The sequence below is a fragment of the Sapajus apella genome, unplaced genomic scaffold (assembly GCF_009761245.1).
Source record: "Sapajus apella isolate SASKATOON/1434 unplaced genomic scaffold, GSC_monkey_1.0 scaffold47, whole genome shotgun sequence".
Taxonomy (NCBI): Eukaryota; Metazoa; Chordata; class Mammalia; order Primates; family Cebidae; genus Sapajus; species Sapajus apella.
Genome location: NW_022436987.1, coordinates 4,171,008 through 4,195,429, shown reverse-complemented (window position 1 = coordinate 4,195,429; position 24,422 = coordinate 4,171,008). Strand labels below are relative to the sequence as shown.

General features: G+C 45.5%; 1 protein-coding gene across 8 annotated transcripts in view; it reads left to right on the top strand.

Moving 5' to 3' along the window:
• Positions 1-24,422, top strand: part of DENND2B (DENN domain containing 2B) — a 182,262-nt gene that overhangs the window by 84,680 nt on the left and 73,160 nt on the right. The window contains exon 1 of one of the 8 annotated variants that reach the window (XM_032240684.1): positions 891-1,665. The exons of the other annotated variants lie outside the window; for them this stretch is intronic. The gene's annotated coding sequence lies outside the window, so the exon portion shown is untranslated. Of the gene's footprint in view, positions 1-890; positions 1,666-24,422 lie in introns of those variants that run through there. 8 annotated transcript variants of the gene reach the window in all.

Below are 24,422 nucleotides of genomic sequence, written 5' to 3'. Positions count from 1 at the left end.
GGCTGGATCTGCCAGTGTCCAGTCCAGCCTACCAGACCACCCCAAAACACAGTGGCTTCAGACCACAATACTTGCATGGTTCTGGGGTTCTTGCTTGGGGCCTTCTTGGGTAGTTTTAGTTAGATGGTGGCTGGGGTCTCAGCCTCCCGGGTAGCTGGGACTACAGGCATGTGCCACCACACTCTGCTGTATCTGCTAACATTTTTTTGTTGTTTGTAGAGATGGGGCTCTTGTGTTGCCCAGGCTGGGAGTTCAGTTTTAGACATTTCTTATTTCTTAACATAGTTGACTTTTCACATGATGGATTCACCTGATTGTTTTCTTTTTCTGGAGTGTTGTTCAGGTTGTTCCTCTCTCCCCTGTGCATTCTATAAACTGTAAATTAGATCTAGAGGCCAGATTAGATTTAGGTTAAGCATTTTGGGAAGAAAACAACCCTTTTTAAATGATGCGGCAGATCAGAGGCACATGATGTTTGGCTGGCCCATTGTTATTGATGCTAAGTTTGACTACTTGTTAAGGTAGGATCAGCTAAATTTCTCCGTTGTGAAATTATAGTTTTCATGTGACTAGCAGGTAATCTGTGTGTGACCTTTGGCATTGTTCCCCATTAATCTTTCACTTAATTAATTTTATTGTTAAACTGTTTATTATGGAAAATCCCAAGCATAACCAAAGTAGAATAGATGAGCACCACTGTGTCTATCGTTCAGTTTCAACTGTTATATATAACTATTAACTAATAACTATGAATATTAACACATGAACTAGCTTGTTTTATTTCTATTCTTGTCTACTACTCTTCCTTTTTTACCACTGAATTTTTCTTTCTTTCTTTTTTTTTTTAAGAGATGGGGTTTCTCCATGTTGGCCAGGCTGGTCTTGAACTCCTGACCTCAGGTGATCCGCCCACCTCGGCCTCCCAAAGTGCTGGGATTACAGGCGTGAGCCACTGTGCCTGGCCTACCACTGAATTTTTTGAAGCAAACTCCAGGTGTCATACCATTTCATCCATTAATGCTTCGGAATGTATCTCTGAAAGACCTTTCAGAAGTGTACTGGATGTGTGGTATCTGAATAGCAATTTTTAAGTGTGCGGACAAACGAATGGAGAATAGCATAGTTAGGGCTTTTTAGGAGGGTACAGGGGAAAGAGAAAGGAGCTGTGGATTTAAGATGGATCCTTTTGTGATGAATCATGGATTCCAGCCTGGATTGGCAGAAGGAAAGGCCAGGAGGTGGCTGATATACACTAGGAAAAGGGCTTAAGGGAAGAGAGGCCTAGCCAAGGTCAAAGAGCAGCTGTTGGGTAGTAAGTGGTCAAAACATAGACAGGAAGGGAAATGTGGTCAGACAGAGGGCATGGTTTTAAGATGGGTAGTCCAAGGTTCAGGATTTGTCCAGAAGTGTGGGTGACTCAAGTGGAAGTGGCATTGACGTCAGGGAATCAGTTGTGAGATAAGGGTTTTGAGTGGATCTATGCACATACCTATTGAAGTTGCCAAGATAGAGGAAGAGCCCTCAGGGAGAGCCTGCTGTGTGTTAGGGCAGGAGATGGTGTGTGATTCTGTGAAGAGTTTGAAGATGCGGGGCAGTTGCTTCCCTGCAGAGCTGGGGGCACTGTGGAATCGGTTGAAAGCTTAGCCAGTGGTGGAAGAAGACAAGGTGAGAAAAATGCAAGAAACCCATTTTAAACAGTTTTAAATCTGTTGTGCTCTGTTGGACATTGCTGCCCACTGGTTGGAGTGGAGGAAAGTAATGAGGTAGGGGGTTAATACTGAAGAGGAAAAGAATTGTGATACGCAGGTGGGGTTGAAGCAGGAGCCCTCGAGAGGAGACACAGTGAGTCCCTCTTCCTGTTTCATCCCTGAGGGATCACTTTGCATTTTAACGCCAGTGCTTTTCTGGCTGGGGTTTGTTTTGGTAGGTAGTCTTTGTGAAGATTTGTGTTGCATTATTTACACTTCACTTACAGGGTTTGGATGGAGTGAGTAGAGAAGGGGTGGCTGTCCCTGGGCGAAGCAGTGTCCAGAGAACCCATCCTAGCATTTTCTTGCTGCTGGTGACCACTTGCCTCTTAAACATCTGGAAAATCCTTGATGTCCAGGACTAGAGGGAGAATGACCCCTTTTCTGAGCTCATAATATTCCAAACTTCTTCTCTAAACTACCAGGGAAAGCATGCATTTCTCCTACGTAATAGCCATCAAACTTACAGAAAAGAAGCACATTGTAGGTTTTAGAGTTTTGGAGAGCTTTGATCTCTAAAAGTTATGGATTTGTAGATGAGCTAGAAATGAAAACTTGAAATAATTCTTCTTCTTAAAGATAGTATCTCTTGAAATAAATTCTTTGAGAATGATCATCACTGAAGAAGATGAGATTAAAAGGGAGTTGAGAGAAAAGAAGGCCCACCTGGCCAAATACCAGCATCTCCTGGGTTCTGAGGCAAACATGAGTCTATGCCCATGGTCGCTAGACGTGGGATGATTTCTCACTATCTTGCAAAATACCTGTGTTTAAGGAAGTAAGTGACCCACACACTTGCTTATACGGTTTTATGAGTTTTAGTGTTGAGAGAAAAGTTCTCCTCTTAGGCTCTGTTTAGAGTTCACTTCCTGCTGATTTTGCTGGTGTGTGTGCAGTAGAAATGTCAGTTCTGACCTGGCATGATGGCATGTGCCTGAAGTTCCAGCTACTTAGCAGGCTGAGGCAGGAGGATCGCTTTGCCCAGGAGTTCAAGTCCAGCCTGGGCAACATAGCACAACCCTGTCTCTTTAAAATAAAAGAAAAAGAAAACTGTCGCCAGACACAGTGGCTCATGCCTGTAATCCTAGCACTTTGGGAGGCTGAGGTGGGCAGATCACCTGAGGTCGGGAGTTCGAGACCAGCCTGACTGACATGGAGAAACCCTGTCTCTAAAAGAAAAAAAAATTAAAAAAAGAAAAGAAAAGAAAACTGTCAGCTCGGCTTTACACACATCTTTTCCTGGAGGATAATGATAGTTATTTACATATGAATACTGGCTTATAGCATATACTATATTTTCATATACATTGTTTCTTCAGATTTATATACCGTCTTCTCAATAGAGAAAATTGATGTCTGGCTGCAGTAGGCATGAAAACCATACCCTCCTGTACTTTCCATGGCACAGTGGAAGGAATGGGAATTTTGAAATCAGTCCTGGTTTGAATTCTGGCTCCTCCTCTTACTAGCTATATGACTTGGGCTTTGGTTTTCTTGTTTGGTAAAATAGAACTGGTAACATTTACCTCATAGGATTGTGTTAGAGTATTAAATGAATTAATGTAATGAACACCTGGGAACAATGCTTGACACACAGCAGATAACTGGTAAAGAGAGGCTTTAATCATGTTAATAACATAGAAACATCATCAGCAACAAAGAAAAGAGCATGCAGCTGTTCTCATCTTGTTTTTTTTGTTTATTTTGTTTTTTTCTGAGACATTATTTTGCTCTGTCACCCAGGCTGGAGTGCAGTGGCACAGTCACAGTTCACTGCAGCCTTGCAGCCTTGACCTCCTGGGCTCAAGTGATCCTTCCACCCCAGCCTCCTGAGTAGCTAGGACCCCAGATGTGCGCCACCATGCCCAGCTAATTTTTAAACCCTTTGTAAAGATTGGGTCTCGCCATGTTGCCCAGCTTGGTATCAAAGTCCTGGTTTCAAGAGACCTCCCGCCTTGGCCTCCCAAAGTGCTAGGATTACAGGTGTGAGCCACCATGGCTGGCCTTCCTAATGCTGTTCGTTAACACGATTGCTATGAATCGTCTTCTCCTTGGCAGTCAACATACCAGTTTCTCAAAGGACAAAGTTTTTTAAATTAGTTTTATATTTTAATGAAATTTATATGGATATGTAAGGCAATATTAAATGATATAACAGTAATTTTTACTTTTTTTTAAAACAAGAATTGTGTTTTATTTATTTTTCTTGTTTTTACCGCTATAGCGACAGTTCTTTTGCTATTTTTACAACCAGTGCTTATGCAGTTTTGGTTTCCTATAGTTCTTGTAGAAGCTGCAGATAAAATGCAAATGTTTTACATGAAATTGCAACTCAGTGAAAACCACTCTGTGAGGAGCTGAGCTAAGGACATCTATGTAGCTTTCAGGTGATCTGCTAGAAAATGGAGCCTAGCCGGGCGTGGTGGCTCACGCCTGTAATCCCAGCACTTTGGGAGGCTGAGGTGGGTGGATCACGAGGTCAAGAGATCGAGACCATCCTGGTCAACATGGTGAAACCCCGTCTCTACTAAAAAACTACAAAAAATTAGCTGGGCATGGTGGCATGTGCCTGTAGTCCCAGCTACTCAGGAGGCTGAGGCAGGAGAATTGCCTGAACCCAGGAGGTGGAGGTTGCGGTGAGCCGAGATCGTGCCATTGCACTCCAGCCTGGGTAACGAGCGAAACTCCATCTCAAAAAAAAAAAAAAAAAAAGAAAAGAAAAAGAAAATGGAGCCTAAAATATGCAGGGGCGTAGATTTATATCATACCCCTTAGGCAGTCTTCCTTAAATCTCACTTCTTTCAGATGGAATTTTGTGAAGACTTGTACAGTAACTCAAGGCCCTGAGTTCTATAATATATTCTTTACTCAACTCTGTATTTCCAACTAAAGGCAGATCCATAGACTTTGGAAAACAGATGAAAGGATTGACTTCCTACCAGCTAGAAATCGGAGCCAAGTTAGAGCCACGTAACTTGTATTTTTGCTTGTATTAGAACATTGTTTTGTTTAATCCTTATACTAGCCCTGGGAGGGAAGGGGGTTGACCTAACATTTAATTATTTCTTAAGTATCAGGTATTGGCCTTTCTTTGCATGTACAAATGGGAGGCTGGCTCAGTGTTGAGAGACCAGGTGAAGGACTGCATTCCTCCCCTCTCTTCTTTGTCATCTTTTGGGCCACACGTGCTAGGCAGGAGTTGCGCTTTGCTTTATCTGTGTGACTGCTCATGATCTGGAAATGACTGCTGTCACTCCTAGATTACACCAGCCCTGGGCTTTTGCTGAATGAAGCCCACATTACAAATCATGGGATTATATTGACCGGAGAGAGGCCTTAGTTGGGAGGAAAAACAGCAGGCCAGGTAGGCAGCTACCTTCACAAAGTGCTCCTGGGTCTGTATCCTCCTTTTTGGTTAGAAGCGGGAAGAAAGGGGAATTTCAACCACAGAAGAATTTGCATATGAGGCATTTTATCCTCTTGTAACTTTTTCTCTTTGTAGCAGTGATCCCAGAAAACAGGAAAAACTGCTATATGATCACAATCAGTTTTTTTTTTTTTTTTTTTTTTGAGATGGAGTTTCACTCTTGCTACCCAGGCTGGAGTGCAATGGTGCGATCTCGGCTCACCACAACCTCCGCCTCCTGGGTTCGGGCAATTCTCCTGCCTCAACCTCCTGGGATTACAGGCACGCGCCACCATGCCCAGCTAATGTTTTTTGTATTTTTAGTAGAGACGGTGTTTCACCATGTTGACCAGGATGGTCTCGATCTCTTGACCTTGTGATCCACCCGCCTTGGCCTCCCAAAGTGCTGGGATTACAGGCTTGAGCCACCGCGCCCGGCCCACAATCAGTTTTTAATGTAAAGAAAAGCTGATGCTGGTTTTTCGTGACATAGGGCAAATTCAGGATTTGGGGCCTGGGGATGAAGCTGACTGTTTGTGAAAGTGCAGGCAGCCAGTCCTTGGATGAGGTCCAAGTCCAAAAGCTTCAGGGTAAAAGTAAAAGGATGGCTTAATTTCAGTGGACACCCATGGCATCTCAGATGTTGTACCTTCCTATGGCTTCTTAGTAACTACTCTGCCATGTGGTGGCTGTGTTAGAGGGGGTACTATATCCAGAAAGAAGACACATGGCAATAGAACATCTGTGCTGGTTCATAGGTGGCCACACAGCCATTACTTTCTTGATTAGTTTCAAGTTGTAGATGTTTCATATTTGTCTAAACACAAGATTGGCTTGTGATTATACGCTGGCTTACCAGCCCACTTTTCTCACTCTGTTTCTTTTCTTTTCTTTCTTTTGAGGAAGAGTCTCACTCTTTTGCCTAGGCTGGAGTGCAATGGTGTGATTTTGGCTCACTGCAGTCTCCATCTCCCTGGTTCAAGAGATTCTCCTGCCTCAGCCTCCCAAGTAGCTGGGATTGCAGGTGCCCACCACAATGCCTGGCTAATTTTTGCATTTTTAGTAGAGATGTGGTTTTACCATACTGGCTAAGCTGGTCTCTAATTTCTGACCTCAGGTGATCCACCCAGCTTGGTCTCCCAAAGTGCTGGGATTACAGGCGTGAGCCACTGTGCCCAGCCCTCTGTTTCTTGAGCTTCTCATTGTCTCAGAGAAATAGAGTATTCTAAGAAATAGAGTTGCTGGTTGTGTAGGCTAAACTAAGGCCATGTAATGTCATTGCTTTTGTCTCCTTTGTCACCCTTTTTTGTTTTTTGTTTTGATACAGGGTCTTGCTCCATTGCCAAGGCTGGAGTGCAGTGGTGCGGTCACGGCTCACTGCAGCCTCGACCTCCTGAGCTTAAGTGATCCGTCTACCTCAGACTCCCAAGTAGCTGGGACCACAGGCTTGCACCTCCATGTCCATGCCTGGCTAATTGTTTTTTGGTAGAGATAGGTCTCTCTGTGTTGTCCAGGCTATTGGTCACCTTCTTTATCATAGCTCAGTCCTGAGGGCATTTCCTTGGCCTTCTGAATGTGTCTGAGAGATGGGATCTAAAAAGTCTACTCCTCTGGGGGCTGATCCTATGACTTTATGAAGCCCTACCCAAGAATCTTTCCTTTGCTCAAACTTCACCAAAAGAGCCAGTCCTATGGCAAGTTACAAATCTGTGAAGTGAAAACTGTATTAAACTTTTGTGTGGAATATGGGAACTGTGTAGTTCTGTCTGTACTCTCTGCCCTTCAGTCACGAACAACTCTCCCAGCCGACCTCCTCCCTTTTGCCTTCTTTGTTCTTGTTGCTGAAAATGCTCAACCTGGATGAAAACCTCTAAGCCTTGCTCTTCCTCCCAGCTCTTCGTTTTGGTAGAGCTTCTGTTATATTTCTGTCTACGATATATCTCTCTTTTTCTGCTAACCTTTTCCATTATTTCAGGTAAAACTGATCTGCTATTACCAGATTGTCCTTATTTTCTTTTATCGTTTTGTGTAAAATTAACTAACTTTATTTATTTTCTAATAAAAGAAATACATGCTTGTTGAGGAATGTTTGGACAATAACAAAACATTTTAGGAAGAAAGTAAAAGTCATATGATCCCCTATAGCATAATTATTGTTAATTTTTGGTGTATATTGTCCTTGGGACCTTCTTCACACGTGTTACACATATTCTTTTTTATCCCCCAAATGTGCCATCATTTTGCCCTTATATTTTGTAACCTACTTTTCTGACCAATATTACTTGGGTATCTTCCACAGACAGTACATATAGGTCTACTGTATAATGTTTAATGCTGCATAGAATTCCATCGTATAGATGATTGTTACTTAGTTAAGTGGGTGATGGACTTAGGGGTTGTTTCTGTTATTAGAAGCTATGTGGGCCAAAGCGGGAGGATTGCTTGAGGCTAGGAGTTTGAGACCAGCCTGGGCCACATAGTGAGACCCTATTTCTAGAAAAAAGCAAAAAATTAGCTGGTGTGGGGGTGCTTGCCTGTAGTTGCAGCTTCTCAGGAGGCTAAGGTGGGAGGATCACTCGAGCCCAGGAGTTGGAGGCTGCATTGAGCTGTGAGTTTGCCTCTGCACTCCAGTCTGGACAATAGAGTGAGACTCTATATCTCTTTAAAAAAAAGAAGTATGTGGTGGCAAATATCTACATATCTGTGTAACTATGCCCTACTTGTATAACTTCAGGATAGTTATTTCTAGAAGTTTTAAAAATGGAATTACTGGTTCAAAAGGTATGTAATATACTTAAATTATTTAATAATATTTTTTAAAACTTGGAAAAGTATGTGGAAAAGTAAAAGGTTAATATAATAAAAATCTATGTACCATCCAATTTCATAAATATTAACATTGTATCAAATTTGCTTCAGATCTCTTATTTAAAATTTTTTAAAATTTGACAAATAATGTACTCATGCTTGGAGGCTCAGAAAAAAAAAATGGACAAATATGAGTAAAGCTTTCTGCAGTCCTTTCTTCCTCCTGAAACTGACAAAAGCCTCATCACTGTCCATATTTTATTCTTTTACATACATGTCTTCATAAATAATGTATAGTATTATGTTTAAAATTTTATACACATGGTACCATTCTTGCAGGGAACCTTCTGCAGCTTGATTTTATCATTCAAGGTCATTTTTGGAAAGTTTTCATGTATAAAATTACTCGGTTTAATTGATGTGTAGCTCACCATTGTATGGCAGTGAGAAATGGTTAAAGTATTTCTAATTCTTGTGTATTACAGACACTGTTGTAATGACTGTGCAAGGGTCTGTGTACACTAGCTACCTTGCAATGGAAGTGATGTGGTGGGGAGTATGATTCTTTAGCTTTGCTAGTTAATTCCAGATTGCTCTCTATAGTGATTGTATGTGTTTACCAGCAGTGTATATAAGTTTTCATTTCCCCATTTTTTTTGCTGACACTTGGAGATACCATGCTTCTCAGTATTTTCCAGTCTGATTAGTGTGAAATAATATCTCATCACTTTAATTCGCATTTTCTCAATTTATCAAAGAAATTGAGCAATATTTTATTTTCTTTGAATTCCCTGTTCATATCTTTTACCTATTTTTCAGTTGGGTTTTTGTCTTTTTCCTTTAGGAGTTTTTAATATATTCTGATTTTTAATCATTTGTAAGTTATGTGCTTTGTAATTATTTTCTCCCTGCCTGTCCTTATCTCTTAACTTTGTATAGGGTATCCTTATGAAGATATGTATGTGTGTGAGTGAGTTTGTGTGTGTGTGTGTGTGTGTGTGTGTGTGTGTGTGTGTGTGTGTGTATTCCTAAATTGTTTTCCAGAAAAATTGTACTGGTTTGCAAAACATCCAATAGTGTTTGACAGTGCCCAGCTTGCCACACCCTGCCTGACTCTGGAAATAGTTTTATCATCTTGCCCGGTGTAATAGACAAAAAGTGGTATTGCCCTTTGTTTGGTGCCTTTTCTTGGAATATTCCTCTTTGTTACAGCCGAAAGCTGGCTTTTCCCTGAAGATCCTACTTTCCTTGTGACCCTCTCCAGTGAAGCCACTTCACCTCCTCCCAACTCTCACTCTGAATTCCTGACGTTGCTACCAAGCCCTGCCTGGCAACCTTTCCCGTGAGAACTTAGTCCCTCCTCTGCTCGCTCTTGGTGCCCTTACCTGCCAATTGACTTCAGGCTGTTTAAAATCTTCTTCATATGGCCTCTTTCTGGCATAATTAGGATTTGAGGAGTTGAGGAGTGGAGAATCCATCAGTGCTGGCCTCACAGTTCCTCAGTCCTTCCAACTCTAAGGACTTCATCTTCATTCCTCTCAGGGTGCCTTTGGCTTTATCACTTGGAGCAGTTTTGCTTTTAGGATCCCGAACTCTGAGATTCCCTTCCCTTCCCCAGTCTCCTGCCTGTTTCCACCTCCCACTCCTTCACTGTCCCCTCCCAAGAGCTGGTTCTCCAGCTTTTCTCTGCCTGTGTAGCTCTTAGCCACCATGGCCACTGCCTGCTGACTTTTCTGTTCAGCCCGAACCTCAAAGGCAGAAATTCTCCTCCTGCACTTGCTGTTTACCTCAGTTCTCTCTCTCCCTTATCCTTTCTGTGATCTTCAGCCCTCGTGGACCACTCGAGCAAATTTTCTGCCATAGCCCCTAGACAGTCTCTGAGTGTTGCGTCATCTTTCAGAAGCATAATCTCTAACCCATCATTCTTTTCTCAGAAAACCTCTTTGATTCCCCAGAGAAAAACTAAGATCCCTAATTTGGCTTTAAGAGCCAACAAGTCTCTGTCTTTCCAACTCTCTTTCTCCCTGGTCTACTTTCAGTTAAACTCCCATCAGACTGACAAACACTTTGTTGTTCTTTATACGTCCTCTGCTTTCCTGCCTCCAAGCCTTTGTGCATGTAGTTCCATCTGCCTAGGAATACCCTTTGATTCTTTTGCCACTTGATCTTCCAGGTCTAGCTCAAGGGCCAGTGTCTCTGTAAAGTGTTCTTGAACCTTTAGTTGGAAGTAATCTTCTTCTACCTAAGTTACAACATTGCATCTCTCTAATGGCTTTGCTTTAGTGGCACTTAATTTCATCTTTCTAATGGCACTTAAAGTAGTCTTCCTCATAAATTTATGAGATTTATGTGTCTATTATATTCACCCTACGGAGTGGAAACTCCTTAAGCATGGACCCACATCTGATGCATTTGGTGCCTCAACCAGCACTAAGCATATTGGCTTATGCATGGTTGGTGTTTGGTGTGTATTAGTTGAATAACTGCATGACTGTAAGTATGAATGGAAGGAGGAAAGATGGCTGTCCTGGCTTCTCAGGAACTGTACCTGAAATTTCATACTGCCTCCCTTCTCCTGCTCTAGCGAGTAAAGAATCAGACTCACAGCTTGACTTGACCCAGGCCGACAGAGGAAGAGTTCAAGCTCCTGGCCCACACTGCACCTGTAGGAGCCTGAAGCTTGTCCTACTGTGGGAGCAGGAGCCCTGAATACCGGGAGTTTCATCTGGACGTTTTTGGGTTTAGGGAGTTAGGCTGGCTGCATTCCATGCCGTGCAGGAGAGAGGATTTCGGAGTAGCACAGAAAAAGGAAACCCCGAGCATGCTCTTGGCAGAGGTGGGTGCAGAGGGGCCGGAGAACATGGTGACCCAGAGGGGAGGGTTTTATTTTTACCAAGTCATGCGACTTTCCTTCCTCCATACCTAGCAGGGCTGAGCCTCCATTGAATATGAGGAAAACACTATGGGTGGTGATATTTGCCACTCTCTGTCTTGGGACCTTGAGTCATAGTCTAACTCTTCACCTCAAACATCCTTCTGTCTCATTCTGTCCAACTACTGTTTGTCCTTTACAGCCTGGCTCACATTTCCTCTCCCACGGAAACCCCATCCTGAGCTGCTCTAGCCCTTCCACCACCCCATTGTCCTGTCTTTCTGGTTTGTGTCCCACACTTGGATTGCTTGCTGTTGTGTCTCATCCCCCCACATTCATCTGTGAGCTCCCCATGTGCAAGAATCACATTTCATGTTTTGTTCTCTCAGCTGAAACAAAGTAGCGATCAATAATTACTGTCAGTGTTATTAGGAAGTCTGCTACTGGAACTTGGAAGATTATCAGTAGCAGAAAAGCTGAAGTGGGAATGGAAGGATGTGAAAGTAAAACAGCCTGGGTTAGTTCTCCAGCATCTGAATCTGGGGAGACACTGCCCTTTCATCTTTCCCACTCCTCTGGTGCCCGAGGGAGGTGGGTGGGTTTCTCAAATTCTGGCTTCTGAAGCCCTGCCTTTCAACAGTAATCAGTATTTAGGCAGGTGAGGGAATCAGGTATTCAGGGTGTGGCCTCCAGGGAAGAAGAGAGGTGATGGCCGGCACCTGATGTTGCAGTGACTAATGTGAGGCAAACCGGCACCATGCCTCCCAGCCCCCGGTACATGTGAGCTCTAGGCACACATGGTAGATTGGAGCTGGAAGGATCCTTTACCAGCCCCTTCCCTGAGCTGGAAGCAGGCGGGGAGCAGCAAGCCAATTGGCAGACTTGCCTTTTCTGCCTTAAAGTACTTTGTTTCTGTTGCTAACAACAGACATGGGTAGTATAAATAAAACACAGACACACAGGCACAGAGACACATATGTGGTGACTGAATATTTGAGCCGTCAGGGGCAGGGGGAGGGTGGAGGTGGATGGGGACTGAAAATGTGTGGCTAAGCCTCTCAAGATAGTTAATGTGGCCTAGGTCTTCTCTCCAGCCTTGGAGATGGGCATAGCATAAGGGGTGGCCGTGTGGGAGGACCCTCTGAAGTAGGAAGTGATACTGTCTGGGTGCCACAGGTTTCAAAGACTAGGTGCTCGTTACGGCTGGATGCAGTCCTCATCAGGCAGACTCTTCTGAGCTAGTTGCTGGTGATCCAAGGGCCAATGGCAACTTCTTTCTTTCTGTTCTGCCCATTTTTAAGGCTTGATTCACTGATCCCTGTTAGTGCTCACGTGCGGTGTACTGGTCAGCAGCAGCTGTGGCCTTTCTGGGTGACCTGACCTATACAAGCCAGCATGCCTAAATATGTGACTTGTTTTAGGTAAGCTCCTGAAGGAGGTGAGCTTCCTTAGTAGAGACTGAGACCCATTCAGCCATTCTGGAAAGGGTAGCCTTAGTAGGAGGCTGAATAGTTCATGCTATAAAAAGCAACAGCTAAGTCACATGTACGATAAGCTTATTCAGAGACTTGAGGTTCAGGTAGTTTACAGGGAGGATGGATGATGGGGAACACTGTAAGTCTCCACTACTGAAAATATAAGTAGGGATGGGTTAGGTGTTCTCTCTTTTTTTTCCCTGGGTTGAACATTCTATCCCCTAGTATCTAAGATTACATCAAGAGAGCCTCTCCTGGTTCTGGGGAAAAGAATAAAAAGATAGGAATTTTAGAGCATTCCCAACATGCATAGCTTTACGTACTTGGTCCGCAGATTCTCTGACACTTGGAATGATCATTTGATGGTGTGGGTGTTTGGAGTAGGTCTTAGCTGGTCTCTCTTTGCCATCTTACTGCTTTCTTGGACCACGTGTGACAGGCCTAAGGAATGTCCAACAGGAAGTATCTTTGGTCCATATCAATACCAAGTCAGTGACAGTTCCAATCTTCTAGAAGCAGTGAGACACCACTCCCATCTGCGTGTGGGACGTGAAAAATATGTGGCTCTTTTCCCCAGGCATTGATATAGCAGCATTTGTCCTCCCATGAGTAGGGGAATGAGTTAGGGTTGCCCTCTGGGTTGAGCCTACAAATCTGTCTCAGGATCTTGATTTTACCCAGGTAGCCCTCTTGGCCATCCAAGGCAGGGTACCTCCAGGGAGGTGGCCCACTGGAAGCTCACAGAAGCTGCTTCTCTCCAGGCATTGGAACTCACTAGTGGCTTGGGACTAGATGTCAGGCATGTATCACATGGCATTTGTTACTACAGGAGTTAAAGGACCGAAGTAAATGTGAATGGGTTACCTGCTTTTATAATTTAGAAGGTACGCAAGATTATACCTATAATAATAGCAAGCAGGCTCACACTCTCATAAGCTTTCTTGAAGAAGAGAGAGAAGGGTGGAGTTACTCCTATGGTCTGAAACTTGCACATTACCCTTTTTCTTTGGAGAGGCCTAAGGGTTGGCTCCCCTGTGACCCCCATCAGCTCTGTAGTCAAGTGGCATCAGGCCTAGAAACTGCTAGGGAGAGCATTGGTCATTTTCTCTCTGTTCCCTGGCCTAGGACAGGGATGTGAGGCTTGTGCCTGGTCCTAAGGAGGGGTGGTCGACCAGGGCTATTGTTGAATGAGGTTGGACCCAGCTTAGCTGATAAAATTCCAAAGCAAGACCAGGGGGCAGTGCTACCCAAGGTGGTCACAGAGACTGAAGGCTCTTATAATAGAATATATTCTAAGTCACTAGGCCCTGGTGGCTTCTTTAAAGGGCTGAAGTCTTTAGAGGTAAGAAGACTCCATCTAGCTGGGCTTCATGCGCTGCCGTCATCACAGCAAGTTGCCTGTGAGGTCTGGTGGTTGACACTGCTGCCGGCGTGGTTCAGGTGAGCCGGGCATTTCATGTTGAAGCTTCTCCCACCAGTCAGGAGCATGTAGGACTGTGTTGTTTTCCTTCCTGTGTCCTCAGTGACTGGGCTAGTGCCTTGCACAGAGCAGGGGCTTGGTCATTGTGGATTGAATAGTTTCTCAGCCTGAGCTTCAGGGGACCTTGGACTGGGCCTTGGAGGACAGTAGGAATTGGGTAGCAGAGAGGAAGAAGGAGAGCGCTCCAGCCTGCCAATGCTTTGAGCCCAGAAACATGGAGCAGAAATGGACATGTGGACATGTTTGGAGCAGAGGGGTGTGTGTGTGTTTATGTGTGCACGCATGTGCGTGCACATGCAAGTCTGTGTATCTCTGTGTGGGCAGGCCTGGGGAGGGTGGCAGGGCCAGGGCTGGCTGAAGAGGGAGGGAAGAAGAGGAAACTGAGATTGGTTGGAAGCAGTTAAAGGAACCCGGGTCTGGTGTGATTGGCAGTTAAGGAGCCTGGAAGAATGACGTGATGATATTGACATTCCAGGATGCTTCGTCTGTCACTTATGAGCAGAGAGGACTGGAGGTAGAAGAATAAAGTGAGTTTGTAATATAATAATACTGTTTAACATTTACTTAGTGCCCCTATGTGCTGGCACTGGAAAACGTGCTGTCCATATAACCAGAGACCATTGCAGTAAACTAGTTATGAGGTGATGAACTGGAGAAAAATTGCAAAGAAGATGAATTGTTTCTTCATATTTGGCTATATTTAGCTCTTATTTGGTGAAAGAAGAAATGGCTCCAAGGACGTCTTCCTCCTGGGTCCTGGTTCCTGCGCTCGTCCTTGAGCGCGGGGCTGTTATCTGGTCTGGTTGGAGCTGCTGAGATTTTGCATACTCCCTGCCAGAAACCGATGTCCTTGGGCCTCAGCTGGGGTGTGTCCCCAACTCAGCCATCTGGAAGGTCAGAGGAATTAGCCACTAGAATGTGCCCATTAGTGCTTCAAGGGGTTACAACCTGTCAGTGGAATCCGAAGCCCGGAACTGCCTCTCTCCCAGGGCTTTTCAGAGTTGGAACAGCCTGACTTTTCTAGCACTGACTGTTTGCTCCCTTATTTGGACAGTAAATTTTCAGGGTGAGATTGAAGTTCTCCTTTGTCTCGGGAGAGTTTTTTAAGTATCTGACATTCTTGTGAGTGATTTTCAAGGAGATAACACAACATTACAGCTGTACCTTTCTTCACCTGATTCTTCCCTCAGTCTCTAGTCCATCTACTTAGAAGACCCAGTTGGGGGGCAAGGCACGGTGGCTCACGCCTGTAATCCCAGCACTTTGGGAGGCCGAGGCGGGTGGATCACTTGAGGTTAGGAGTTTGAGACCAGCCTGGCCAACATGGTGAAACCCTGTCTCCACTGAAAATATAAAAAGTAGCCAGGCATGGTAGTGGGTGCCTGTCATCCCAGCTGCGTGGGAGGCGGAGGTTGCAGTGAACCAAGATCACGCCATTGCACTCCAGCATGGGCAACAGAGCGAGACTCTGTCTCAAAATAAAAATAAAAACAAAAATAAATGGAAAAAAGCAGGACCCAGATAGGGTTCCTGGACTGCCCACTCACCTCAGTCTCCCCAAGGGAGAAACAAGTAACTATCATGGAAACAAGAGGCATGGTGGCTGAGGCTCTGGATCCGGCCCCAGGGCCTGGGGGCAACTTCCTGCCCAGCCTTGGGACATATGTCTTGGCTTTGGGGAACTTGCTGTGCCCCTTGACTTATGGATTTGTAGTTTATCAGCCCAGCTTCATGTGGGGCCAGGATGGGGAGCAGGGCACAGCCAGGAGTTAGGGTGGTGATGAGATGGTGGGTGGTAGTGGTGCTACCAAAGGGGAAGAATCTGTGGCGATTTTGAGAGCATACTTCCTCTCGGTCAGAAGCCCAACTCTGCCAACCTCTGGCTTTCCTTCTGATGGATCCCTGTAACCCTTAGGAAGGTCATTCAGCTGATGGCAGTGACATTGGATTCTAATGGAGGAAAGGAAAGCAGGAAGGAGAACATGTTTCTGTCAACAAAGGTGTGCTTTCACTAGTCAGAACTTGCTGTAAGGCAGCCTTCAGCCCTTTGGGTGATTACTGTGCTTTGGGATTGAAGTGTCCTGCTGTTTCTGGAAGAGGCTGCCGGTCCTAAAGACAGGTAGGGCTGAAGAGTAGAGGTAGGGTCTCCAGCTGCAGTTGTCCAGAACCCAATGTGAAGGCCGACTGAGTGGAGAAACTGCTGCTGCCCAGAAAGAAAGCACTTTTAGCAGTGGTAAGTCCTTTGCATGCACTATCTTACTTGATCTGTACAATACTTTGTGGTTGGAAGTATCCTATTTTACGGATGAGGAAACTGAAGCTTAGAAAGGGTAGGCAATACACCCAAAGCTTCATAGCTGATACAGGCAGAGTTTCATACCCAAAGATCACTCTTTTCCCATTGTTTCTCATAGAGGAAACCACGATAAGCCATTATTTTTCATAAATGTTACATTTTAGAATAGTTTCAGATTTACAGGACAGTTGCAAAGATAGTACAGAGAGTTCCCATAGACCCTGCAGGCCATTAAGTTTTTTTTTTCCCCCTCCTTTTCTGGTCCATTTTATGAGAATTTATTGGGGGTAGGGAACAGTTTTGGAATGAGGACATTTTTTCCAGAGATTCCAGCTTGGTGATTTTTTTCAGTAGGATTTTTTGAGCATCCATCTGAGTATATTATTTCTTCCTCAGTTCTGCTCTGCCTCAGCTCTGCTGGACTGGGCTGGGCCTGGCCTTGACATCTAGTTTCAGAGTCGAATGCTCCACTGTCTGACTCTCTCAATAGGGTCAGATGGTAATTGGGTTTCAGAGAGTTAGGAAGGCAGGTAGGTATAGGGAGGATCTTTAGCACCTGGGCTTCTAGATACTCTTCTGCCTCTGATGGGAGTGTTAATATTTTCAGCTGATGTTTGATGGCATGGAGCTCCCAAGGGCCAGAGGCAACATCTCTGGGATGAAGCCTGTTTGCTTGGATACCCTCTTGGGTCTGTCCTTGGATGGTGCCAGAGTGGCTCATGGTGGTCGCTGCTATGGGTCCCAGCCATGGCCTGCAGGTGGGCAGGCAGGCTGTAGGCAGGAGTATATCCCTAGGTAGCTGGTATGCTTTGCTTTGGGTCCCAGGCACATTCTCCATTTAAGGGAAAGGGGTCTGCAATCTTCTTGGCTCTGGGTGTGAATGGGCTGGCCTGAAGTCTGCTCATGGCCTTTGCTGGATGTGCTTTTTCAATGAGATCATTCCAGAATTACATTCCTATGAAATTATATTTCACTCGAGATGTGAAGCTGGATTTGTGTAAAAGCACTGGCACTAAAACTTAGGGCTCAGAGCGGGGCAGAAATGAGAGAAGGGATAAACAGCTCTTTTTTACAAGGAGGGGAAGGAAAGACGGAAAGAGAGAGAAAACAGTTGTTAAAGGATTTTGCGTAGAAAATTGGCGCACTGTAAGCATACCCAGGGAGTCGACATTGCCACTCACCCCTGGAAAGGCTGGCTTGATGTTTGTTGTCCCAGCTGCCTGCCACCCCCAGGCAGTTTGGTGGGAGATGCCCTTGAGGCTTCAGTGTGTAAAGTTGCTGGAATGCTGGAGCCGCCCAGGTGTCTCCTGGTCATGGCGCTCAAGGCCTATCCCTGCCTTTTTAGCCTCATTCTGCACCATCCCATATCTAATCTAATTTTTCTCTCTGTGTGTATATACTCACACTCTCACATTTAATCTGCTGTTGCAACCCACAACACTCCTGACACCAAAGGTGTGGGTTTATTTTTTCCTTGCATCAGCCAATTTGCCAAACTTTCTGGACACCAGCTGAGATTTCTTACAATTTGATTCAATTTTGACACCACGTGGAGCTAGCACAGTCCCCACAATTTAAGGGAGTACTCCCACAAGACTGTCCCCACTTCAGGCGCTAATCGGGAGTATCTGAAGTGAGGACAGTCTTGTGGGAGTAATCTTCCCCCTCCTGAATGGATTAGTGCTGTCATTGCTAGAGTGCATTTCTGATAAAAACAAGTCCAGCCCCCTCCTGCCCTCTCTCTCTTTTGTGTGTGCTGTTTTGGCCTTCTGCCTTTCTGCTGTAGGATGATGCAGCAAGAAGGCCCACAACAGATTCAGCCATCAATCTTAAGACTTCTCAGCCTCTGGAACCGTAAGAAATAAATTCCCACCTTATTAGCGTAAACTCAGGTATGGTAGAGAGACTTGTTATGAATCACAAAATAGGCTCCTCTCACCCCCATCCCTTGGGAAATGCCAAGGGTTTTTGAAGCTCTGTCTCCAGAACTGGGAAGGAGTCAGTCTCTCTCTCTTTCCATATAAATATATATATAGAACATATATATATCCTTATTATATCAGAGTAACACACGTGCACACACACACTCAACTGCATGCTGGTGGTGTGAGATTGTATACCCCATACACTATATGAATCTGCTTTGTATCCTTGTGTACACACTGTTCCCCATAGCATGGAATGTCCTTTTCTCCCCTTGTCTGCTGAGATCATTCTAGTTGCTCTAAAACCCATTTCAGCTCTGCCTCCTCTGAAATCTTTTGTGCTGCCCGCTGATGGTTACTTTGTGGCACCTTTGTGCTGTCACCACTCCTTGTGCATCGCTGCTCCTGCACGTCTTGTTTATGTTTTAGAGGAAAAGCCTCTAGTGCAGGGCTTAGTAAAAGGTAGGTGCTTGTGAAATGGTTGTTGAAGAAAGAAACTGAATGAATGAAGAGTTGGATCTAAGTGAGAGTCATGTACTGCAAGCAGGGCAAACCACGGAAAGGTGTCTAACAGGGCATAAGTGCCATCAGAGAGGCCAGGAGACCAGTGTCAGACTGGCAGAAAAGGCAGGTGTGTGTACTTCCCTGTACACACGGGTATGGAGTCATTTGTGGAGTGGCAAGATAGAGAGCCTGTGCAATGGTGCACACCTGTCATCCCGCTACTTGGGAAGACTGAGGCAGGAGGATCACTCTAGCCAGGAGATCAAGGCTGTAGTAGCTATAATGTTGTCCCTGCACTCCAGCCTGGGTGACAGGGCAAGACCCTGCTCATAAAAAGATTTTAAAAAATAAATCAAAAAGAAAGAAAACAGAAAGCCCAGTGAGTTCTGGGTTCTATAGACTGACTTATAGGGATTAGGTCTGGACTCACTCAAGGTGAGATGAAACTACTTTCTCAGCAGTCTTTGCAAAACGACAGCAGGATAGAAGGAAGAGCGTTGTAGCTTTGGAATTGAGGATTCTGGGTGGTGATGATTATACTGTTAATAATAATAATGATAACATGGTCCTAACTATGAGCCAGACACTATTCCAGGCACTTTGCGTATGTTAATTCGTTTATCCTTACAATGACTCTTTGAAGCAGTGACTACTAATTGTTGACTTATGAAGACTACAGAGCACTTCTGGACCTGGTTCTGCTCTTACTAATGAGTGAACTGAGGGCAAGACATATAGACTTCCTGAGCCCCAGCCTTCTTCTTGGTGAAACGGAGAAGAACCTTTTGCATTTAATCTTCTTGGGCTTATTGGTAGACTCAGATGAGATAATATGTGAAAGTGTTTTTGAAAAGTATAAAGTACTCTAAAGTATTTCGCACTGGGGAAGAAAGGAAACTTGCAAAGTAATTGTAGTTTAGATACTGGGCTCATAATTACTGTGGATGCCGCACTGAGCATGGGCCACAATTGCACTTCACAGCCACATGGTGGTGGTGGTGGGGGGGCTAGTGGCAGTCTGTTTGATTAAGTGACAGGATTTGAGCTGCCGTTAAAAAATCAAGAAATCTTTTTTTTCCTCTTTCTTTCTTTTTTGTAGAGATGGAGCCTTACTATGCTGCCTAGGCTGGTCTTGAACTCCCAGGTTCAAGAGATCTGCCTGCCTCAGCCTCCCACAGTGCTGAGACTACAGGCATGAGCAACTGCATCTGGCCCAAGAAATGAGTTTTATTGGAGCCAAATGAATATGTGAAATGTCACAGGGACAAGTGTTTTGTGCTAAACCAGCCCTTCTCTCCCAGCCAGGGAAATAGTGATAAAGCTGGGTGGTACGCATTTGCATGGGGGAGGATTAGGATCAGTGTGGCCACTGCAAATGGTGGCAGAAAGGCTGACTCAGAGTGGAGGCACAGCAGCTGACTGCAGGGTCCCATGAGCTGGAGGTGTGTGACCCCTTTTTTCTAAGATGAGACACTTGTGGGGAGTTTTTAGAAGTGGCTTTACGGCCGGGTGCAGTGGTTCATGCCTGTAATCTCAGCACTTTGGGAGGCTGAGGTGGGCGGATCACTTCAGGTCAGGAGTTCAAGACCAGCCTGGCCAACATGGTGAAATCCTGTCTCTACTGAAAATGCAAAAATTAGCTGGGTGTGGTGGTGGGCACGTGTAATCCCAGCCACTCAGGAGGCTGAGGCAGGAGAATCACTTGAACCTGGGAGGCAGAGGTTGCAGTGAGTTGAGATCGTGCTACTGCATTCTAGCCTGTGTGACAGAGTGAGACTATGTCTCCAAAAAAAAAAAAAAAAAAAAAGAAGCTGCATTACATTGCTGTTACCTTGGCAGTGGAGACTGTGTCCCTCAAAGTGGTCCTCTGCTGGCACTAGATGCACAAATGTGTTAGCACTTGGGCTTAGCAGGCATTGCTGAGCCAGGCAGTGAGTGAGAAGGGGGATGAGGAGGACATAAGGGTTAGTGCCTCCAGGAGCAGCAAGGAGGGGCAGTATGGCCCTCCTAGAGCACATTGCTACAGTATTCTCTGGAGCTGCTTAGAGCCAAGTGGCTTCCTCCATGAGATTGTAACTCACAGTGCCTGCAGGCCTGAGAGTTGCCTGGATTGACCATGATGCCTGAGTGTATAATTATAGGTCACTGAACAGAACCCCTAGTCAGCTACATCCCTCAAAAATGCCTAATTGTAGGCTACAAATATGAAAATATACAAGAGCTTAGAAACATGTCATACCTCATTACAAAGAGCAATGGCCTGAGTCAGCTGTGACTTGGGTGGCTTTAGTGTGCTTGGTGAGCATGCTGGTTGATCCAGAAGAGGGCAGGAGGCACAATACCCAAGCTTCCTACAGGGAGATTGAGGAATGGGAAAAGGGAGAGAGTAGAAGCCGTGACCATAGCTTCTAGTCCTGCCTGCAGTTTCACAGCTAAATGCCCACCTGATGGTAGGTTTGAATCCTCTTTAGGAATTATTCCGTGACCTGTTTACAAACCACATTAGAAAATAGCACATTTGGCCAGGCACGGTTGCTCACACCTTTAATTCCGGCGTTTTGGGAGGCAGGAGGATCACTTAAGGCCCAGAGTTTGAGACCAGCCTGGGCAAAATAGCAAAACCCCTATCTCTACAAAAAATTAAAAAACTGACCTGGGTATGGTGGCACACACCTGTGGTCCTAGCTACTCCGGAGGCTGAGGCAAGAGGATCACTTGAGCCCAAGTTTGAGGCTGCAGTGAGCTATGATTGTGCCATGGCACTCCAGCCTGGGAGACAGAGCAAGACCTAGTCTCTAAATAATAAGTGAATGAATGAATGAATGTATGAATGATCCTTGAGGGAAGCGAGGGCATATGTAATCCCTTATATTACCTAACTGGGTCATACAGATTTTATTGCTGGTTTGAGGGAGCCCAGTTTGTCTCCAGGTGAGGAGGGGTATTTGGATAAATGCCCAGCCTGGTTGCTGTGGTCTGGTCTGGCAGTGCTTTCTCACCAAGAGGCCCCTCCCAGCTCAGAAAGAAGCAATATCTCAATCTAGATCTCCTTTATTTTGTTCTTCTGTGTCCTCCCAACTCCCCTTGGTATGGATGAGTCTACACACAGCCTTGCTGCCAGCGGCTTGCCATTCCTTTTCTGAGTCACTGCCCTTCATTACCAGATATTTAGTGGTGATGGTGGAAGGGAGGATTAATCTATGGCCCTTGGGGTACTCTTTCCTGTCCGTTTTTTTTTTTTTTTTTGAGACGGAGTCTTGCTCCGTTGCCAGACTGGAGTGCAGTGGCGCAATCTCAGCTCACTACAACCTCCACCTCCTGAGTTCAAGCGATTCTTCCGCCTCAGCCTCCCAAGTAGCTGGGACCACAGGCGCGTGCCACCATGCCCGGATAAGTTTTGTATTTTTAGTAGAGACGGGGTTTCACTGTTTTGGCCAGGATGGTCTCGATCTCTTGACCTCGTGATCCTCCCACCTTAGCCTGCCAAAGTGCTGGGATTGCAGGCGTGAGCCACTGCGCCCAACCTCTTTCCTCTCTGTTTTAAACTTTTTATTCAACTCTAAGAATCTAGGAATCTCAGGCTGGGGCCCTGTGGTTCACACCTGTAACCCCAGCACTTTGGGAGGCTGAGGCGAGTGTATCACTTGAGGTCAGGAGTTTGAGAACAGCCTGGCCAACATGGTGAAATCCCATCTCTACTAAAAATACAAAAATTAGCTGGGTGTGGTGATGGGTGCCTGTCATCCTAGCTACTCAGGAGGCTGAGGCAGGAGAATCGTTTCAACCTAGGAGGCAGAGGTTGCATTGAGCTGAGATCATGTCACTTCACTCCAACCTGGGTGACAGAGCGAGACTTAGTCTTAAAAAAAAAGAATCTAGGAATCTCAATATTGAAAGCGACCTTAGGTGCCATCCATGCCCACCACAAAGGGGAGGGGATGGACTAACCTTTCTGGCCTTCACTGTGGTCTTCCCAGCATGTAACTGAGTGGAGTGTGGTAGGGTTGCAAAAAATACTTGTGGAATGAGTGAGTCCCTGTAAATAGCAGCAGCTTCATAAGACCATTTTCATTGCCTCATTTGTTCATGTCTTTGACGATTATTAGTAAGCTCCTATCATGTGCCAGTTCCTTTTAAGTTCTGGGACACTGCAATGAGCAACACAGTCCTTGCCCTCTAGAGCATGTTCCGTAATTGAGAACTAAGGAATTAAAAAGAATTTATAGTCTTCAATTAGAATTTAAGAATTAAAACTTCTTCCTCATTTTGGCCTTTCTGGGTCTTCTCATTGTCTGAGGTCTCTTTGGGAGACCCTAGAAAACACATGTAATCCCTTTTTCACACGAGAGCCTTTCCAAATTCCCAAGCCAATTATCACCCTTCCCGCTCCACAGCCTCATCTCCTCCAGGGTAAACATTCTCAGTTCCTTCAGTCATTTCTCCTGTGACATGCTTCTGAGCGCCCTCTCCATCCTGGTCACTGTCCTTAGGATGCAGTCCAAACTGATGGTCTGTCCCTCTGCCAGTTTGAAGCCTATAACAGAATACCATCCCCACACATTAATTTCCAGGGAGTGTTCCAGTCTGGAGCCTCTCCTTCCTCTGGGCTTAGGCTATGGGTGAGGGAAAGAGAAAGTCCTGGATTTGGCCAGACTGAGGACATCTTCATATTTGGCCAATCCTGGAATTGAAAATTCCCCTCTTTTGTCTCCTCCCTGTCTCCCCACCATTCTCCCCTTGGTATAGATAAATATACACAAAGCTTTGCTGCCAGAGGCTTGCCTTTCCTTTTCTGAGTCACTGCCCTTCATTACTAGGGAAATTAGCATGAAAAAGCAAATTCCAGTTCTATAATTGTATTCCATTCTTGTCCTCTGTCACATCCTCCACCCTAGCACCCCCACCTAAAAGGACAGAAGTTGAGTCCTGTGACATCACAACAGTTAGCTATTGTATCAACAGCCGTGATGTCACCAACAGAGGATTATGACTTCAAGGAAGAATGGAGGGAGGGAGGGAGGGAAGGAAGGAGGGAGGGAGTGTAGCTGGCAAGAAACCCCATGGGAACAAAGGAGGTATTTTTGTGCAGATCTTCACCCAGAAAGCCTGAGTTGGCCTTTCAGTGGATGGTCTGTCAGTGGAAGCCCTTTCCTTGGTTCCATCATTCCCTGTCTCTCTGGATTAATGATTTGGCTTGTGGACATCACCCAAGTCTGAGTGTGCATGGAAGGCCCCTGCTGGTCGGCAGACTCCTGGGCTGGCTTTGGGTTTTATTCATGAGGTTGGAGCTGAATAGAGCTTTTCTGGGAGGGAGTTCAGAGGGGAGCCTGGGAGCCTCTGGGTGAGGCTGACGCTGATGTGCAGGCGCCTGGGCTGAGAGATAACTGGTATGCAGGCACTTCTGTTCTGCCAGCCACTCCGGGAAGCCTGAGTGTGCTGCCACAGGCCTGAATGTTGACTGCTGCCCACTTCTGGAGCTGGGTTGGGGGTCTGCCCTGGGAACTCCTCTTGGCTCCCTGTGAGACTTAAAAATACCTGCTGCAGAGGCTCCCAAACTTCCTTAGTTCATGGGCCTTAGTGTTTCAGTAATTTTTTTTTTTTACAGTGTCAGCCCAAAAGAAATACTTAAGTTTTCCTTATTAAGTAGGTGTTTTGTTTTGTTTTGAGAAGGAGTCTGTCACCCAGGCTGGAGTACAGTGGTACAGTCTTGGCTCCCTGCAACCTCCGCCTGTCAGGTTCAAGTGATCCTCCTGCCTCAGCTTCCTGAGTAGCTGGGACTGCAGGCACATGCCACCATGCCTGGCTAACTTTTTTGTATTTTTAGTAGACATGGGGTTTCACTATGTTGGCCAGGCCGGTCTCGAACTCCTGACCTCAGGTGATCCACCTGCCTTGTCTTCCCAAAGTG